Raw genomic sequence first — 17,569 nt, 5'->3', positions numbered from 1 at the left:
ATCTGCCGGTTCAGGAGAGCCAAGGTGATCTGCTGGGCAGGGGGAAGTGCCAGGGAGAAGTTCACAGCGGGGACAAAGATCTCCGCCTGTGGACACTTCTCCCTGGCTGCTTCCAGGGCCTCATGCATCTCCTGGACCAGCGCCGTCTTGTTGCCCTGGGACCTGTGGTTGATCCCCAGCGACAGGATCAGCCGTTCCACCTGGTTGAAGGCCGGAGCCTTCCTAAAAAGGTGGGCCATGTGACCCCACTTGGCCCCAGGGAAGCTAATGACCTGGAGGTCAGGGTTGTCAAAAGGTGGGAACCTGCCTACATTAGAGTCACCCACAATCACACATTTTTTGTTAGGTCAAGTGACCAGTTCTCTAATTTATTGAGGTTCCCACCTGGTGAGGAGCACAGGTCACCTGTGTCGGCGATGGAGCAGACCCGGACTGGTCGGCGGCGGAGTCCTCAGCAGGATCCTGGAGGAGGCTCCTGAAGAAGAGCCGCCGCTGCATGCTGCCCTGCAGCCGGCTGCGCAGTGAAGCCGATCTGGGTCGCAGGGATGTGTTCCTCCAGGTCGATGGGGCTGGAGGCTGCGCAGGGGACCGGTGTGGCTGCAGCTGAAGCTGAAGCCCTTGACCTCTCCACCTCCTCTTGGATGAGGTTGAAGAGGAGCTCCTCCTCCCTGGCCGAGATTTCCTCCGTCTCAGGTTGAGGAGGAGGAGGAGGAGGAGGAAGAGAGGAGCAGGAGCAGGAGCAGGAGCCTGGCGGCGCTGGCTCCCAGAGCGTTGAGGAAGCGGCGTGGCGTCCTCAGCTGGAGGTGGGGGAGCCTCTGCTGCCTCTCCGTCGCCGTTGGGGTCCGGTGGCGTCCAGCCGCCATGCAGGGGGTCAGTCATGGTGGCTGACGTGGTCATCACCGGTCGTGGAGATGGAGCCGGCTCAGCTGGAGAACTTTGGAGCGAGTTGGGTGGACAGGGGGGGACAGCTGTCTCCGACTCCTCATCTGAGCCCCCACTCTGCTCCTGTTGCCCCGGATCGCCCCCAGGGGGGGTGGGAGCGGGATGTTAGGAGTGTAGGGGGAGAGGTGGGGGAGGGCGGTGGGGGGGGAGGAAGAGGTGGAAGAGCCTGATGCTGGGGAGGCGGAGTCTGAAGAGGCCAGCTCCCCATCAGACATAACGAGGAGCAGCTGCACCTCATCAGCTGTCTCCGGCTTGAACCTCCTCCCCAGGTTGCGCTTCGCCCACTTCAGAGCCACTTCCAGCGGAGCCAGGACGTCCCCGCCGAGGTCCAGAAGCAGCTTCCTGTCCTCCCGAAGCACGTCCTCATAGTGGCTCCGCAGGATTGTGACGGTGTTCCACGCCCAGTGCCGCGCGTTGCCGTCAATCAAGTCCAGCGTTTTCTGGCTGGGGTTGGCCGGCTTGATGGCGGTGGCCAGGTTTTCCGCCAGGCGCTGGATCGCTGGCGGGTAGCCGTCATTGTTGGCCACATTGTGCAGGTGGTGCAGGGCCTTGAGCAGCCTGTGGAGTGCTCTAACCTTGACGGCGAAGAGCGGGTCCTCCGACCGCTGGCGGTTGTCGGGGTCCTGCACCCCTCGCTGCGCTCCAGGCTGCTGCCGCTGCCGCCGCTGCTGTCGCTGCTGGCCGCGTCCCTGGCGTGGAGCCGCGGCCCGGTTCCAGCTGCGGGGGCGGTTCTGGTAGGGCTGGGCCTGACGGGGACCTCTGTTGCGGCTCCGGGTCACCGAGGCGTAGCTGCGCGCCTGGTGCTGCTGCGGAGGACCTCTGCTGCGCGGTGCGCCCCAGTACTGCTGCGGGGGACCTCTGCTGCGCGGTGGACCCCAGTACTGCTGTGGAGGACCTCTGCTGCGCGGTGGACCCCAGTCCTGTTGTGGAGGACCTCTGCTGCGCGGTGGACCCCAGCGTTGCTGCGGAGGACTTCTGCCGCGCGGTGCGCCCCAGCGTTGCTGCGGAGGACCTCTGCTGCGCGGTGCGCCCCAGCGTTGCTGCGGAGGGTCTCGGCCGTACGGAGCGCCCCGGTAGCGCCGTCGGTCAGGCGGTTGCCAGGTCCGCTGCCTACCTCTCGGCTGTAGTGGACCCTGGTCCAGCCCTCTTCGTCCTCTGGATCAAACTCCCAAGCCATCCAGGCGGAGATCCAGGTGAAAAAATAATTTTTTGTTTTTTTAAAAAATTCAAATGTTTAAAATAAATAAAACTGACTGTAAAAAAAGAAAATACTCAAAAGCTTTGTTTAAAATGCCGTGAGGCACTTTAATACGAAATTTTGGCAGAAAACAAAAGCAACGTTTCGGTACTGCTGTACCTTCTTCAGGCTGTCAACTGCCAACTGTCCAACAGGACAAACATAACAAAGCTTTATAGAAAATAAATTCAAACTAAAAAAGAAACATTTACAGTCAGAAGCCTATCATAGGCCTATTAAGCGGGGGGGGGCTTCCCTTTGTCAGTTGCCAGCAGAGGGAGTGACAGAACACAGCTGATTTTTTGTTTACATGCGCTGCCTCCCTCTGCTGGCCAAATGTTATTGCACCAAGTGCAGAATCAGAACACAAACATATTTACAAGAATTGAACAATTAATAGTATTTACAAGAAAACGAAGACAAACAGATGACATTATTTACAAAATACAACATTATTATAATATTTACAATATTTACAGACATTTTTAAATGAAATTGGCTGGGTGGCCCTTACAAACTGTACAAAATGACATTTACAAAATTACATATATACAGATTTATTTATATATACAAGCCGCTCAGTGATGCACAGTGTTTAGGTGGGGGGGATAGGGCTCCAATCAGGGGTTAGGTTTAGGCATGGACCCCTGGGAGGTTAGGTTTAGGGCAAATTGGTGGGTAGGGCATTAGAACCAGTTAATAATCTGGTGTCGTTGTGTGGTGTTCCACAGGGACAGGACACCCCGTGGTCGTCCACGAGAGGACAGGACAACGCGGGACATCCCAGGCAGGAGGCACTGGCTGGAAAGGGTTGGGGTTGGGGTTGGGGTTGGGGTTTGGGTTCAGGGTCAAATGTCAGGGACCCAGAAGGTTCCAGGTCCCCTTCCTTCAGCCCCTCACCCTCTTCCCCTCCCCCAGGATGCACGGGCACGTCCTGCCGGGAGCACCACGTCCAGCCTACCTCTCGTTCAGACCCTTGGGGATCTGTGTCCAGCCTGTGGATCCACAGCGTCTCAGCCCTTCTCCTCTGGGCTGGGGACCAGGCTGGGTTGCATTCCAGCACGCAGGCCGAAAGTGCATCCCAGCCATGGCGTATAAAATGCTGCACTAAGGGTACATGAGTCCTTTTTTCTTTTTGAATATTATATCTATGCTGGGTGAAACGGGTAAGGAGGCTGTTGCCCGTTTCACCCACATACTGGATCTTACAGATTTGACATGTTATTAAATAAACACAATTTTTTGATTTGGGGTTTCCTGATGGGTCTAATTTGAAAATTGTGTTTTGAGTCTGTTTTGTACCCAGTGCAGCTGTTTAAAGAATTCACTCTGACCCCTGACCTTTGGTGCATTCAAAGGTCGGACCTCAGCACGGACGAGGAAATCCCTCAGGTTTTGTTTCTTTTGTAGGCCGCGATTATTCTGTAATTTTGCAGCAAAGAGGTGTCTGATTGGAATTTAGTGAAATTCTGCTTGATGTTATGCACAAACTGTCCTGCTGAGGAGGAGAATGTAGTGATCAGAGGAATCATTGGTGATGAATGGGGGGTCTGGACTCAAGGAAGTTCTTCCTGCATGCTCTCAGGAAAGATCTGGAATATCCTCTCTTACTTAAAGCAGAAAACAGAATCCTAGTTGCCTCCTCAAAGTCTGTTTTCTGTGAACAAATTCTGTGAAATCTGAGGAGCTGTGATTTGATTAGGCCAGCATAAGTGTGCCTTGGTGATAGCTGGTTTTGAATAGCAGAGCATGTGTGTCTGTGGGTTTGAAGAAAACTTTAATGTCCAATTTATGTTGTGTCAAAGTTTTCTCCTTTATATGTGGTTGTGTCCAGGAAGTCGACCGCTTTAACGCTGGTAGTGGACTTTACTGTGATCGATGGATTGTATGTGTTCAGGTGCTGGAGGAATTCCTGGAATTCAGCTTCAGAATGTGTCCAGACCCCCCAGATGTCATCCAGGTACCGGTAGTAATGCAGAGGTGTTTTTCTGCATGTACTAAGGGCCCCGACCTCCCATTCTGCCATGAAGATATTTGCATAAGCTGGTGCAAATTTCTTCCCCATGGCAGTGCCTTTGATTTGGAGAAAGAATTGGCCATCGAATATAAAGTCATTTCTCTTTAAATTAATTTCTAATAATTTGATGAGTTCTCGATCTGGTCTTCTCGAATCTGGATATTTCAAAAAAATTTTTAATGCAGCCAATTCCTTCATCTATATCAATGTTAGTGTACAAACTGTCGATGTCAATAGTAAATAGAATAGAGTCCTGAGGTAAAGAGATTAATTTAATTTTTTCCACAAAATCGTAGGTGTCCTTAATATAACTTTGGTGCCGAATTGATAAGGGTATAGTAGCGATCGATAAACTCTGCTGTGCGGTAGGTTTCGCTACCGCAGTCAGAGACGATCGGCCTGCCAGGAGGGATCTCGTGCGGCAAGCTCCACTTTTCAGGCTCCTTGTGGATTTTGGGGAGCAGATAAAACCTCCTGGCTCTCGGCTCAGGGGCGCCGCTAAGGTAAGTTTTTTGTTTCGAATTGATAAATTTCTTTTTGTGTAAGTCATCTAAAATTTTGGTTACAAGGGGGGCCGTATCGGTGTAAATTGGGGCGTCTAATTTTTTGTAATATGTTTGGTTGTTCAATTGTTTGTATCCCTCCCACAGGTATTGCTCCCTGTCCATGATGACTATGGAGCTGCCCTTATCAGCAGGTTTGATTATAATGTTCTTGTTTGAAATTAGTTCTTTTAGTGCCCCAGTTTCAGCCGAATTCAAATTTGGTTTAGTTTTAATAAATTTAAATTGTTGTCCAAATAGTCTAGATCTTGGGAAATTAATTTCTCAACCTCAGGAGGAAGCGCGGTGATTGGGGAGACCAGTCGGACTCTGGCATGAAAGGCAAATGGGTATTATTAACATTATCAACATCATCCTTATAATAAATGGCCAATTTCAGTCTCCTGTGATACCTTTGCAGGTCAAAACGCATCTGCATTTTGACCTGCTTGGTATCTGTTCCCTGTGTGGGGATAAAAGTTAGACCTTTTGTCAGAAGGGAGCACTGTGCATCACTGAGGGTAAAAGACTTTGACAGATTACATACATTTTTATTTACAATGTTACAGTGCCCCTCCTTGCCAGGCAGGCTAACGGGGCTCCCTAATTTAACCACTGGGCCCAGTGGTTCAGCATCTTGGCTGCAGTGGATGGGGTCCAGTGGATGTTGTCCGGCAACCGTGAAGTCCCGCCTCCTCAGCGCGGGGATGTAGCGGCTCAGCTGCACAATCTGCCGGTTCAGGAGAGCCAAGGTGATCTGCTGGGCAGGGGGAAGTGCCAGGGAGAAGTTCACAGCGGGGACAAAGATCTCCGCCTGTGGACACTTCTCCCTGGCTGCCTCCAGGGCCTCATGCATCTCCTGGACCAGCGCCGTCTTGTTGCCCTGGGACCTGTGGTTGATCCCCAGCGACAGGATCAGCCGTTCCACCTGGTTGAAGGCCGGAGCCTTCCTAAAAAGGTGGGCCATGTGACCCCACTTGGCCCCAGGGAAGCTAATGACCTGGAGGTCAGGGTCAAAGGTGGGAACCTGCCTACATTAGAGTCACCCACAATCACACATTTTTTTTAGGTCAAGTGACCAGTTCTCTAATTTATTTGAGGTTCCCACCTGGTGAGGAGCACAGGTCACCTGTGTCGGCGATGGAGCAGACCCGGACTGGTCGGCGGCGGAGTCCTCAGCAGGATCCTGGAGGAGGCTCCTGAAGAAGAGCCGCCGCTGCATGCTGCCCTGCAGCCGGCTGCGCAGTGAAGCCGATCTGGGTCGCAGGGATGTGCCTTCCTCCAGGTCGATGGGGCTGGAGGCTGCGCAGGGGACCGGTGTGGCTGCAGCTGAAGCTGAAGCCCTTGACCTCTCCACCTCCTCTTGGATGAGGTTGAAGAGGAGCTCCTCCTCCCTGGCCGAGATTTCCTCCGTCTCAGGTTGAGGAGGAGGAGGAGGAGGAGGAAGAGAGGAGCAGGAGCAGGAGCAGGAGCCTGGCGGCGCTGGCTCCCAGAGCGTTGAGGAAGCGGCGTGGCGTCCTCAGCTGGAGGTGGGGGAGCCTCTGCTGCCTCTCCGTCGCCGTTGGGGTCCGGTGGCGTCCAGCCGCCATGCAGGGGGTCAGTCATGGTGGCTGACGTGGTCATCACCGGTCGTGGAGATGGAGCCGGCTCAGCTGGAGAACTTTGGAGCGAGTTGGGTGGACAGGGGGGGACAGCTGTCTCCGACTCCTCATCTGAGCCCCCACTCTGCTCCTGTTGCCCCGGGTCGCCCCCAGGGGGGGTGGGAGCGGGGATGTTAGGAGTGTAGGGGGAGAGGTGGGGGGAGGGGGGTGGGGGGGGAGGAAGAGGTGGAAGAGCCTGATGCTGGGGAGGCGGAGTCTGAAGAGGCCAGCTCCCCATCAGACATAACGAGGAGCAGCTGCACCTCATCAGCTGTCTCCGGCTTGAACCTCCTCCCCAGGTTGCGCTTCGCCCACTTCAGAGCCACTTCCAGAGGAGCCAGGACGTCCCCGCCGAGGTCCAGAAGCAGCTTCCTGTCCTCCCGAAGCACGTCCTCATAGTGGCTCCGCAGGATTGTGACGGTGTTCCACGCCCAGTGCCGCGCGTTGCCGTCAATCAAGTCCAGCGTTTTCTGGCTGGGGTTGGCCGGCTTGATGGCGGTGGCCAGGTTTTCCGCCAGGCGCTGGATCGCTGGCGGGTAGCCGTCATTGTTGGCCATTGTGCAGGTGGTGCAGGGCCTTGAGCAGCCTGTGGAGTGCTCTAACCTTGACGGCGAAGAGGGGTCCTCCGACCGCTGGCGGTTGTCGGGGTCCTGCACCCCTCGCTGCGCTCCAGGCTGCTGCCGCTGCCGCCGCTGCTGTCGCTGCTGGCCGCGTCCCTGGCGTGGAGCCGCGGCCCGGTTCCAGCTGCGGGGGCGGTTCTGGTAGGGCTGGGCCTGACGGGGACCTCTGTTGCGGCTCCGGGTCACCGAGGCGTAGCTGCGCGCCTGGTGCTGCTGCGGAGGACCTCTGCTGCGCGGTGCGCCCCAGTACTGCTGCGGGGGACCTCTGCTGCGCGGTGGACCCCAGTACTGCTGTGGAGGACCTCTGCTGCGCGGTGGACCCCAGTCCTGTTGTGGAGGACCTCTGCTGCGCGGTGGACCCCAGCGTTGCTGCGGAGGACTTCTGCCGCGCGGTGCGCCCCAGCGTTGCTGCGGAGGACCTCTGCTGCGCGGTGCGCCCCAGCGTTGCTGCGGAGGGTCTCGGCCGTACGGAGCGCCCCGGTAGCGCCGTCGGTCAGGCGGTTGCCAGGTCCGCTGCCTACCTCGGCTGTAGTGGACCCTGGTCCAGCCCTCTTCGTCCTCTGGATCAAACTCCCAAGCCATCCAGGCGGAGATCCAGGTGAAAAAATGTTTTTTTTGTTTTTTTAAAAAAATTCAAATTGTTTAAAATAAATAAAACTGACTGTAAAAAAAGAAAATACTCAAAAGCTTTGTTTAAAATGCCGTGAGGCACTTTAATACGAAATTTTGGCAGAAAACAAAAGCAACGTTTCGGTACTGCTGTACCTTCTTCAGGCTGTCAACTGCCAACTGTCCAACAGGACAAACATAACAAAGCTTTATAGAAAATAAATTCAAACTAAAAAAGAAACATTTACAGTCAGAAGCCTATCATAGGCCTATTAAGCGGGGGGGGGCTTCCCTTTGTCAGTTGCCAGCAGAGGGAGTGACAGAACACAGCTGATTTTTGTTTACATGCGCTGCCTCCCTCTGCTGGCCAAATGTTATATTGCACCAAGTGCAGAATCAGAACAACAAACATATTTACAAGAATTGAACAATTAATAGTATTACAAGAAAACGAAGACAAACAGATGACATTATTTACAAAATACAACATTATTATAATATTTACAATATTTACAGACATTTTTAAATGAAATTGGCTGGGTGGCCCTTACAAACTGTACAAAATGACATTTACAAAATTACATATATACAGATTTATTTATATATACAAGCCGCTCAGTGATGCACAGTGTTTAGGTGGGGGGGATAGGGCTCCAATCAGGGGTTAGGTTTAGGCATGGACCCTGGGAGGTTAGGTTTAGGGCAAATTGGTGGGTAGGGCATTAGAACCAGTTAATAATCTGGTGTCGTTGTGTGGTGTTCCACAGGGACAGGACACCCCCGTGGTCGTCCACGAGAGGACAGGACAACGCGGGACATCCCAGGCAGGAGGCACTGGCTGGAAAGGGTTGGGGTTGGGGTTGGGGTTGGGGTTTGGGTTCAGGGTCAAATGTCAGGGACCCAGAAGGTTCCAGGTCCCCTTCCTTCAGCCCCTCACCCTCTTCCCCTCCCCCAGGATGCACGGGCACGTCCTGCCGGGAGCACCCACGTCCAGCCTACCTCTCGTTCAGACCCTTGGGGATCTGTGTGTCCAGCCTGTGGATCCACAGCGTCTCAGCCCTTCTCCTCTGGGCTGGGGACCAGGCTGGGTTGCATTCCAGCACGCAGGCCGAAAGTGCATCCCAGCCATGGCGTATAAAATGCTGCACTAAGGGTACATGAGTCCTTTTTTCTTTTTGAATATTATATCTATGCTGGGTGAAACGGGTAAGGAGGCTGTTGCCCGTTTCACCCACATACTGGATCTTACAGATTTGACATGTTATTAAATAAACACAATTTTTTGATTTGGGGTTTCCTGATGGGTCTAATTTGAAAATTGTGTTTTTGAGTCTGTTTTGTACCCAGTGCAGCTGTTTAAAGAATTCACTCTGACCCCTGACCTTTGGTGCATTCAAAGGTCGGACCTCAGCACGGACGAGGAAATCCCTCAGGTTTTGTTTCTTTTGTAGGCCGCGATTATTCTGTAATTTTGCAGCAAAGAGGTGTCTGATTGGAATTTAGTGAAATTCTGCTTGATGTTATGCACAAACTGTCCTGCTGAGGAGGAGAATGTAGTGATCAGAGGAATCATTGGTGATGAATGGGGGGTCTGGACTCAAGGAAGTTCTTCCTGCATGCTCTCAGGAAAGATCTGGAATATCCTCTCTTACTTAAAGCAGAAAACAGAATCCTAGTTGCCTCCTCAAAGTCTGTTTTCTGTGAACAAATTCTGTGAAATCTGAGGAGCTGTGATTTGATTAGGCCAGCATAAGTGTGCCTTGGTGATAGCTGGTTTTGAATAGCAGAGCATGTGTGTCTGTGGGTTTGAAGAAAACTTTAATGTCCAATTTATGTGTTGTGTCAAAGTTTTCTCCTTTATATGTGGTTGTGTCCAGGAAGTCGACCGCTTTAACGCTGGTAGTGGACTTTACTGTGATCGATGGATTGTATGTGTTCAGGTGCTGGAGGAATTCCTGGAATTCAGCTTCAGAATGTGTCCAGACCCCCCAGATGTCATCCAGGTACCGGTAGTAATGCAGAGGTGTTTTTCTGCATGTACTAAGGGCCCCGACCTCCCATTCTGCCATGAAGATATTTGCATAAGCTGGTGCAAATTTCTTCCCCATGGCAGTGCCTTTGATTTGGAGAAAGAATTGGCCATCGAATATAAAGTCATTTCTCTTTAAATTAATTTCTAATAATTTGATGAGTTCTCGATCTGGTCTTCTCGAATCTGGATATTTCAAAAAAATGTTTTTAATGCAGCCAATTCCTTCATCTATATCAATGTTAGTGTACAAACTGTCGATGTCAATAGTAAATAGAATAGAGTCCTGAGGTAAAGAGATTAATTTAATTTTTTCCACAAAATCGTAGGTGTCCTTAATATAACTTTGGTGCCGAATTGATAAGGGTATAGTAGCGATCGATAAACTCTGCTGTGCGGTAGGTTTCGCTACCGCAGTCAGAGACGATCGGCCTGCCAGGAGGGATCTCGTGCGGCAAGCTCCACTTTTCAGGCTCCTTGTGGATTTTGGGGAGCAGATAAAACCTCCTGGCTCTCGGCTCAGGGGCGCCGCTAAGGTAAGTTTTTTGTTTCGAATTGATAAATTTCTTTTTGTGTAAGTCATCTAAAATTTTGGTTACAAGGGGGGCCGTATCGGTGTAAATTGGGGCGTCTAATTTTTTGTAATATGTTTGGTTGTTCAATTGTTTGTATCCCTCCCAGGTATTGCTCCCTGTCCATGATGACTATGGAGCTGCCCTTATCAGCAGGTTTGATTATAATGTTCTTGTTTGAAATTAGTTCTTTTAGTGCCCCAGTTTCAGCCGAATTCAAATTTGGTTTAGTTTTAATAAATTTAAATTTGTTGTCCAAATAGTCTAGATCTTGGGAAATTAATTTCTCAACCTCAGGAGGAAGCGCGGTGATTGGAGGAGACCAGTCGGACTCTGGCATGAAAGGCAAATGGGTATTATTAACATTATCAACATCATCCTTATAATAAATGGCCAATTTCAGTCTCCTGTGATACCTTTGCAGGTCAAAACGCATCTGCATTTTGACCTGCTTGGTATCTGTTCCCTGTGTGGGGATAAAAGTTAGACCTTTTGTCAGAAGGGAGCACTGTGCATCACTGAGGGTAAAAGACTTTGACAGATTACATACATTTTTATTTACAATGTTACAGTGCCCCTCCTTGCCAGGCAGGCTAACGGGGCTCCCTAATTTAACCACTGGGCCCAGTGGTTCAGCATCTTGGCTGCAGTGGATGGGGTCCAGTGGATGTTGTCCCGGCAACCGTGAAGTCCGCCTCCTCAGCGCGGGGATGTAGCGGCTCAGCTGCACAATCTGCCGGTTCAGGAGAGCCAAGGTGATCTGCTGGGCAGGGGGAAGTGCCAGGGAGAAGTTCACAGCGGGGACAAAGATCTCCGCCTGTGGACACTTCTCCCTGGCTGCCTCCAGGGCCTCATGCATCTCCTGGACCAGCGCCGTCTTGTTGCCCTGGGACCTGTGGTTGATCCCCAGCGACAGGATCAGCCGTTCCACCTGGTTGAAGGCCGGAGCCTTCCTAAAAAGGTGGGCCATGTGACCCCACTTGGCCCCAGGGAAGCTAATGACCTGGAGGTCAGGGTTGTCAAAAGGTGGGAACCTGCCTACATTAGAGTCACCCACAATCACACATTTTTTATTTAGGTCAAGTGACCAGTTCTCTAATTTATTTGAGGTTCCCACCTGGTGAGGAGCACAGGTCACCTGTGTCGGCGATGGAGCAGACCCGGACTGGTCGGCGGCGGAGTCCTCAGCAGGATCCTGGAGGAGGCTCCTGAAGAAGAGCCGCCGCTGCATGCTGCCCTGCAGCCGGCTGCGCAGTGAAGCCGATCTGGGTCGCAGGGATGTGCCTTCCTCCAGGTCGATGGGGCTGGAGGCTGCGCAGGGGACCGGTGTGGCTGCAGCTGAAGCTGAAGCCCTTGACCTCTCCACCTCCTCTTGGATGAGGTTGAAGAGGAGCTCCTCCTCCCTGGCCGAGATTTCCTCCGTCTCAGGTTGAGGAGGAGGAGGAGGAGGAGGAAGAGGAGGGAGCAGGAGCAGGAGCAGGAGCCTGGCGGCGCTGGCTCCCAGAGCGTTGAGGAAGCGGCGTGGCGTCCTCAGCTGGAGGTGGGGGAGCCTCTGCTGCCTCTCCGTCGCCGTTGGGGTCCGGTGGCGTCCAGCCGCCATGCAGGGGGTCAGTCATGGTGGCTGACGTGGTCATCACCGGTCGTGGAGATGGAGCCGGCTCAGCTGGAGAACTTTGGAGCGAGTTGGGTGGACAGGGGGGGACAGCTGTCTCCGACTCCTCATCTGAGCCCCCACTCTGCTCCTGTTGCCCCGGATCGCCCCCAGGGGGGGTGGGAGCGGGGATGTTAGGAGTGTAGGGGAGAGGTGGGGGGGAGGGCGGTGGGGGGAGGAAGAGGTGGAAGAGCCTGATGCTGGGGAGGCGGAGTCTGAAGAGGCCAGCTCCCCATCAGACATAACGAGGAGCAGCTGCACCTCATCAGCTGTCTCCGGCTTGAACCTCCTCCCCAGGTTGCGCTTCGCCCACTTCAGAGCCACTTCCAGGAGCCAGGACGTCCCCGCCGAGGTCCAGAAGCAGCTTCCTGTCCTCCCGAAGCACGTCCTCATAGTGGCTCCGCAGGATTGTGACGGTGTTCCACGCCCAGTGCCGCGCGTTGCCGTCAATCAAGTCCAGCGTTTTCTGGCTGGGGTTGGCCGGCTTGATGGCGGTGGCCAGGTTTTCCGCCAGGCGCTGGATCGCTGGCGGGTAGCCGTCATTGTTGGCCACATTGTGCAGGTGGTGCAGGGCCTTGAGCAGCCTGTGGAGTGCTCTAACCTTGACGGCGAAGAGTGGGTCCTCCGACCGCTGGCGGTTGTCGGGGTCCTGCACCCTCGCTGCGCTCCAGGCTGCTGCCGCTGCCGCCGCTGCTGTCGCTGCTGGCCGCGTCCCTGGCGTGGAGCCGCGGCCCGTTCCAGCTGCGGGGGCGGTTCTGGTAGGGCTGGGCCTGACGGGGACCTCTGTTGCGGCTCCGGGTCACCGAGGCGTAGCTGCGCGCCTGGTGCTGCTGCGGAGGACCTCTGCTGCGCGGTGCGCCCCAGTACTGCTGCGGGGGACCTCTGCTGCGCGGTGGACCCCAGTACTGCTGTGGAGGACCTCTGCTGCGCGGTGGACCCCAGTCCTGTTGTGGAGGACCTCTGCTGCGCGGTGGACCCCAGCGTTGCTGCGGAGGACTTCTGCCGCGCGGTGCGCCCCAGCGTTGCTGCGGAGGACCTCTGCTGCGCGGTGCGCCCCAGCGTTGCTGCGGAGGGTCTCGGCCGTACGGAGCGCCCCGGTAGCGCCGTCGGTCAGGCGGTTGCCAGGTCCGCTGCCTACCTCGGCTGTAGTGGACCCTGGTCCAGCCCTCTTCGTCCTCTGGATCAAACTCCCAAGCCATCCAGGCGGAGATCCAGGTGAAAAAATAATTTTTTTGTTTTTTTTAAAAAAATTCAAATGTTTAAAATAAATAAAACTGACTGTAAAAAAAGAAAATAGTCGAAAGCTTTGTTTAAAATGCCGTGAGGCACTTTAATACGAAATTTTGGCAGAAAACAAAAGCAACGTTTCGGTACTGCTGTACCTTCTTCAGGCTGTCAACTGCCAACTGTCCAACAGGACAAACATAACAAAGCTTTATAGAAAATAAATTCAACTAAAAAAGAAACATTTACAGTCAGAAGCCTATCATAGGCCTATTAAGCGGGGGGGGGCTTCCCTTTGTCAGTTGCCAGCAGAGGGAGTGACAGAACACAGCTGATTTTTGTTTACATGCGCTGCCTCCCTCTGCTGGCCAAATGTTATATTGCACCAAGTGCAGAATCAGAACAACAAACATATTTACAAGAATTGAACAATTAATAGTATTTACAAGAAAACGAAGACAAACAGATGACATTATTTACAAAATACAACATTATTATAATATTTACAATATTTACAGACATTTTTAAATGAAATTGGCTGGGTGGCCCTTACAAACTGTACAAAATGACATTTACAAAATTACATATATACAGATTTATTTATATATACAAGCCGCTCAGTGATGCACAGTGTTTAGGTGGGGGGGATAGGGCTCCAATCAGGGGTTAGGTTTAGGCATGGACCCCTGGGAGGTTAGGTTTAGGGCAAATTGGTGGGTAGGGCATTAGAACCAGTTAATAATCTGGTGTCGTTGTGTGGTGTTCCACAGGGACAGGACACCCCCGTGGTCCCACGAGGACAGGACAACGCGGGACATCCCAGGCAGGAGGCACTGGCTGGAAAGGGTTGGGGTTGGGGTTGGGGTTGGGGTTTGGGTTCAGGGTCAAATGTCAGGGACCCAGAAGGTTCCAGGTCCCCTTCCTTCAGCCCCTCACCCTCTTCCCCTCCCCCAGGATGCACGGGCACGTCCTGCCGGGAGCACCCACGTCCAGCCTACCTCTCGTTCAGACCCTTGGGGATCTGTGTGTCCAGCCTGTGGATCCACAGCGTCTCAGCCCTTCTCCTCTGGGCTGGGGACCAGGCTGGGTTGCATTCCAGCACGCAGGCCGAAAGTGCATCCCAGCCATGGCGTATAAAATGCTGCACTAAGGGTACATGAGTCCTTTTTTCTTTTTGAATATTATATCTATGCTGGGTGAAACGGGTAAGGAGGCTGTTGCCCGTTTCACCCACATACTGGATCTTACAGATTTGACATGTTATTAAATAAACACAATTTTTTGATTTGGGGTTTCCTGATGGGTCTAATTTGAAAATTGTGTTTTTGAGTCTGTTTTGTACCCAGTGCAGCTGTTTAAAGAATTCACTCTGACCCCTGACCTTTGGTGCATTCAAAGGTCGGACCTCAGCACGGACGAGGAAATCCCTCAGGTTTTGTTTCTTTTGTAGGCCGCGATTATTCTGTAATTTTGCAGCAAAGAGGTGTCTGATTGGAATTTAGTGAAATTCTGCTTGATGTTATGCACAAACTGTCCTGCTGAGGAGGAGAATGTAGTGATCAGAGGAATCATTGGTGATGAATGGGGGGTCTGGACTCAAGGAAGTTCTTCCTGCATGCTCTCAGGAAAGATCTGGAATATCCTCTCTTACTTAAAGCAGAAAACAGAATCCTAGTTGCCTCCTCAAAGTCTGTTTTCTGTGAACAAATTCTGTGAAATCTGAGGAGCTGTGATTTGATTAGGCCAGCATAAGTGTGCCTTGGATGATAGCTGGTTTTGAATAGCAGAGCATGTGTGTCTGTGGGTTTGAAGAAAACTTTAATGTCCAATTTAGTGTTGTGTCAAAGTTTTCTCCTTTATAGTGGTTGTGTCCAGGAAGTCGACCGCTTTAACGCTGGTAGTGGACTTTACTGTGATCGATGGATTGTATGTGTTCAGGTGCTGGAGGAATTCCTGGAATTCAGCTTCAGAATGTGTCCAGACCCCCCAGATGTCATCCAGGTACCGGTAGTAATGCAGAGGTGTTTTTCTGCATGTACTAAGGGCCCCGACCTCCCATTCTGCCATGAAGATATTTGCATAAGCTGGTGCAAATTTCTTCCCCATGGCAGTGCCTTTGATTGGAGAAAGAATTGGCCATCGAATATAAAGTCATTTCTCTTTAAATTAATTTCTAATAATTTGATGAGTTCTCGATCTGGTCTTCTCGAATCTGGATATTTCAAAAAAATGTTTCTTAATGCAGCCAATTCCTTCATCTATATCAATGTTAGTGTACAAACTGTCGATGTCAATAGTAAATAGAATAGAGTCCTGAGGTAAAGAGATTAATTTAATTTTTTCCACAAAATCGTAGGTGTCCTTAATATAACTTTGGTGCCGAATTGATAAGGGTAAGTAGCGATCGATAAACTCTGCTGTGCGGTAGGTTTCGCTACCGCAGTCAGAGACGATCGGCCTGCCAGGAGGGATCTCGTGCGGCAAGCTCCACTTTTCAGGCTCCTTGTGGATTTTGGGGAGCAGATAAAACCTCCTGGCTCTCGGCTCAGGGGCGCCGCTAAGGTAAGTTTTTTGTTTCGAATTGATAAATTTCTTTTTGTGTAAGTCATCTAAAATTTTGGTTACAAGGGGGGCCGTATCGGTGTAAATTGGGGCGTCTAATTTTTTGTAATATGTTTGGTTGTTCAATTGTTTGTATCCCTCCCACAGGTATTGCTCCCTGTCCATGATGACTATGGAGCTGCCCTTATCAGCAGGTTGATTATAATGTTCTTGTTTGAAATTAGTTCTTTTAGTGCCCCAGTTTCAGCCGAATTCAAATTTGGTTTAGTTTTAATAAATTTAAATTTGTTGTCCAAATAGTCTAGATCTTGGGAAATTAATTTCTCAACCTCAGGAGGAAGCGCGGTGATTGGAGGAGACCAGTCGGACTCTGGCATGAAAGGCAAATGGGTATTATTAACATTATCAACATCATCCTTATAATAAATGGCCAATTTCAGTCTCCTGTGATACCTTTGCAGGTCAAAACGCATCTGCATTTTGACCTGCTTGGTATCTGTTCCCTGTGTGGGGATAAAAGTTAGACCTTTTGTCAGAAGGGAGCACTGTGCATCACTGAGGGTAAAAGACTTTGACAGATTACATACATTTTTATTTACAATGTTACAGTGCCCCTCCTTGCCAGGCAGGCTAACGGGGCTCCCTAATTTAACCACTGGGCCAGTGGTTCAGCATCTTGGCTGCAGTGGATGGGGTCCAGTGGATGTTGTCCCGGCAACCGTGAAGTCCCGCCTCCTCAGCGCGGGGATGTAGCGGCTCAGCTGCACAATCTGCCGGTTCAGGAGAGCCAAGGTGATCTGCTGGGCAGGGGGAAGTGCCAGGGAGAAGTTCACAGCGGGGACAAAGATCTCCGCCTGTGGACACTTCTCCCTGGCTGTTCCAGGGCCTCATGCATCTCCTGGACCAGCGCCGTCTTGTTGCCCTGGGACCTGTGGTTGATCCCCAGCGACAGGATCAGCCGTTCCACCTGGTTGAAGGCCGGAGCCTTCCTAAAAAGGTGGGCCATGTGACCCCACTTGGCCCCAGGGAAGCTAATGACCTGGAGGTCAGGGTTGTCAAAAGGTGGGAACCTGCCTACATTAGAGTCACCCACAATCACACATTTTTTTTAGGTCAAGTGACCAGTTCTCTAATTTATTTGAGGTTCCCACCTGGTGAGGAGCACAGGTCACCTGTGTCGGCGATGGAGCAGACCCGGACTGGTCGGCGGCGGAGTCCTCAGCAGGATCCTGGAGGAGGCTCCTGAAGAAGAGCCGCCGCTGCATGCTGCCCTGCAGCCGGCTGCGCAGTGAAGCCGATCTGGGTCGCAGGGATGTGCCTTCCTCCAGGTCGATGGGGCTGGAGGCTGCGCAGGGGACCGGTGTGGCTGCAGCTGAAGCTGAAGCCCTTGACCTCTCCACCTCCTCTTGGATGAGGTTGAAGAGGAGCTCCTCCTCCCTGGCCGAGATTTCCTCCGTCTCAGGTTGAGGAGGAGGAGGAGGAGGAGGAAGAGGAGGAGCAGGAGCAGGAGCAGGAGCCTGGCGGCGCTGGCTCCCAGAGCGTTGAGGAAGCGGCGTGGCGTCCTCAGCTGGAGGTGGGGGAGCCTCTGCTGCCTCTCCGTCGCCGTTGGGGTCCGGTGGCGTCCAGCCGCCATGCAGGGGGTCAGTCATGGTGGCTGACGTGGTCATCACCGGTCGTGGAGATGGAGCCGGCTCAGCTGGAGAACTTTGGAGCGAGTTGGGTGGACAGGGGGGGACAGCTGTCTCCGACTCCTCATCTGAGCCCCCACTCTGCTCCTGTTGCCCCGGATCGCCCCCAGGGGGGGTGGGAGCGGGGATGTTAGGAGTGTAGGGGGAGAGGTGGGGAGGAGGGCGGTGGAGGGAGGAAGAGGTGGAAGAGCCTGATGCTGGGGAGGCGGAGTCTGAAGAGGCCAGCTCCCCATCAG

This window comes from Poeciliopsis prolifica, unplaced genomic scaffold (genome assembly GCF_027474105.1).
Source record: "Poeciliopsis prolifica strain line A6 unplaced genomic scaffold, Auburn_PproV2 SCAFFOLD002, whole genome shotgun sequence".
In the NCBI taxonomy this organism is placed as follows: Eukaryota; Metazoa; Chordata; class Actinopteri; order Cyprinodontiformes; family Poeciliidae; genus Poeciliopsis; species Poeciliopsis prolifica.
Note: the sequence above shows the minus strand (reverse complement) of the source record.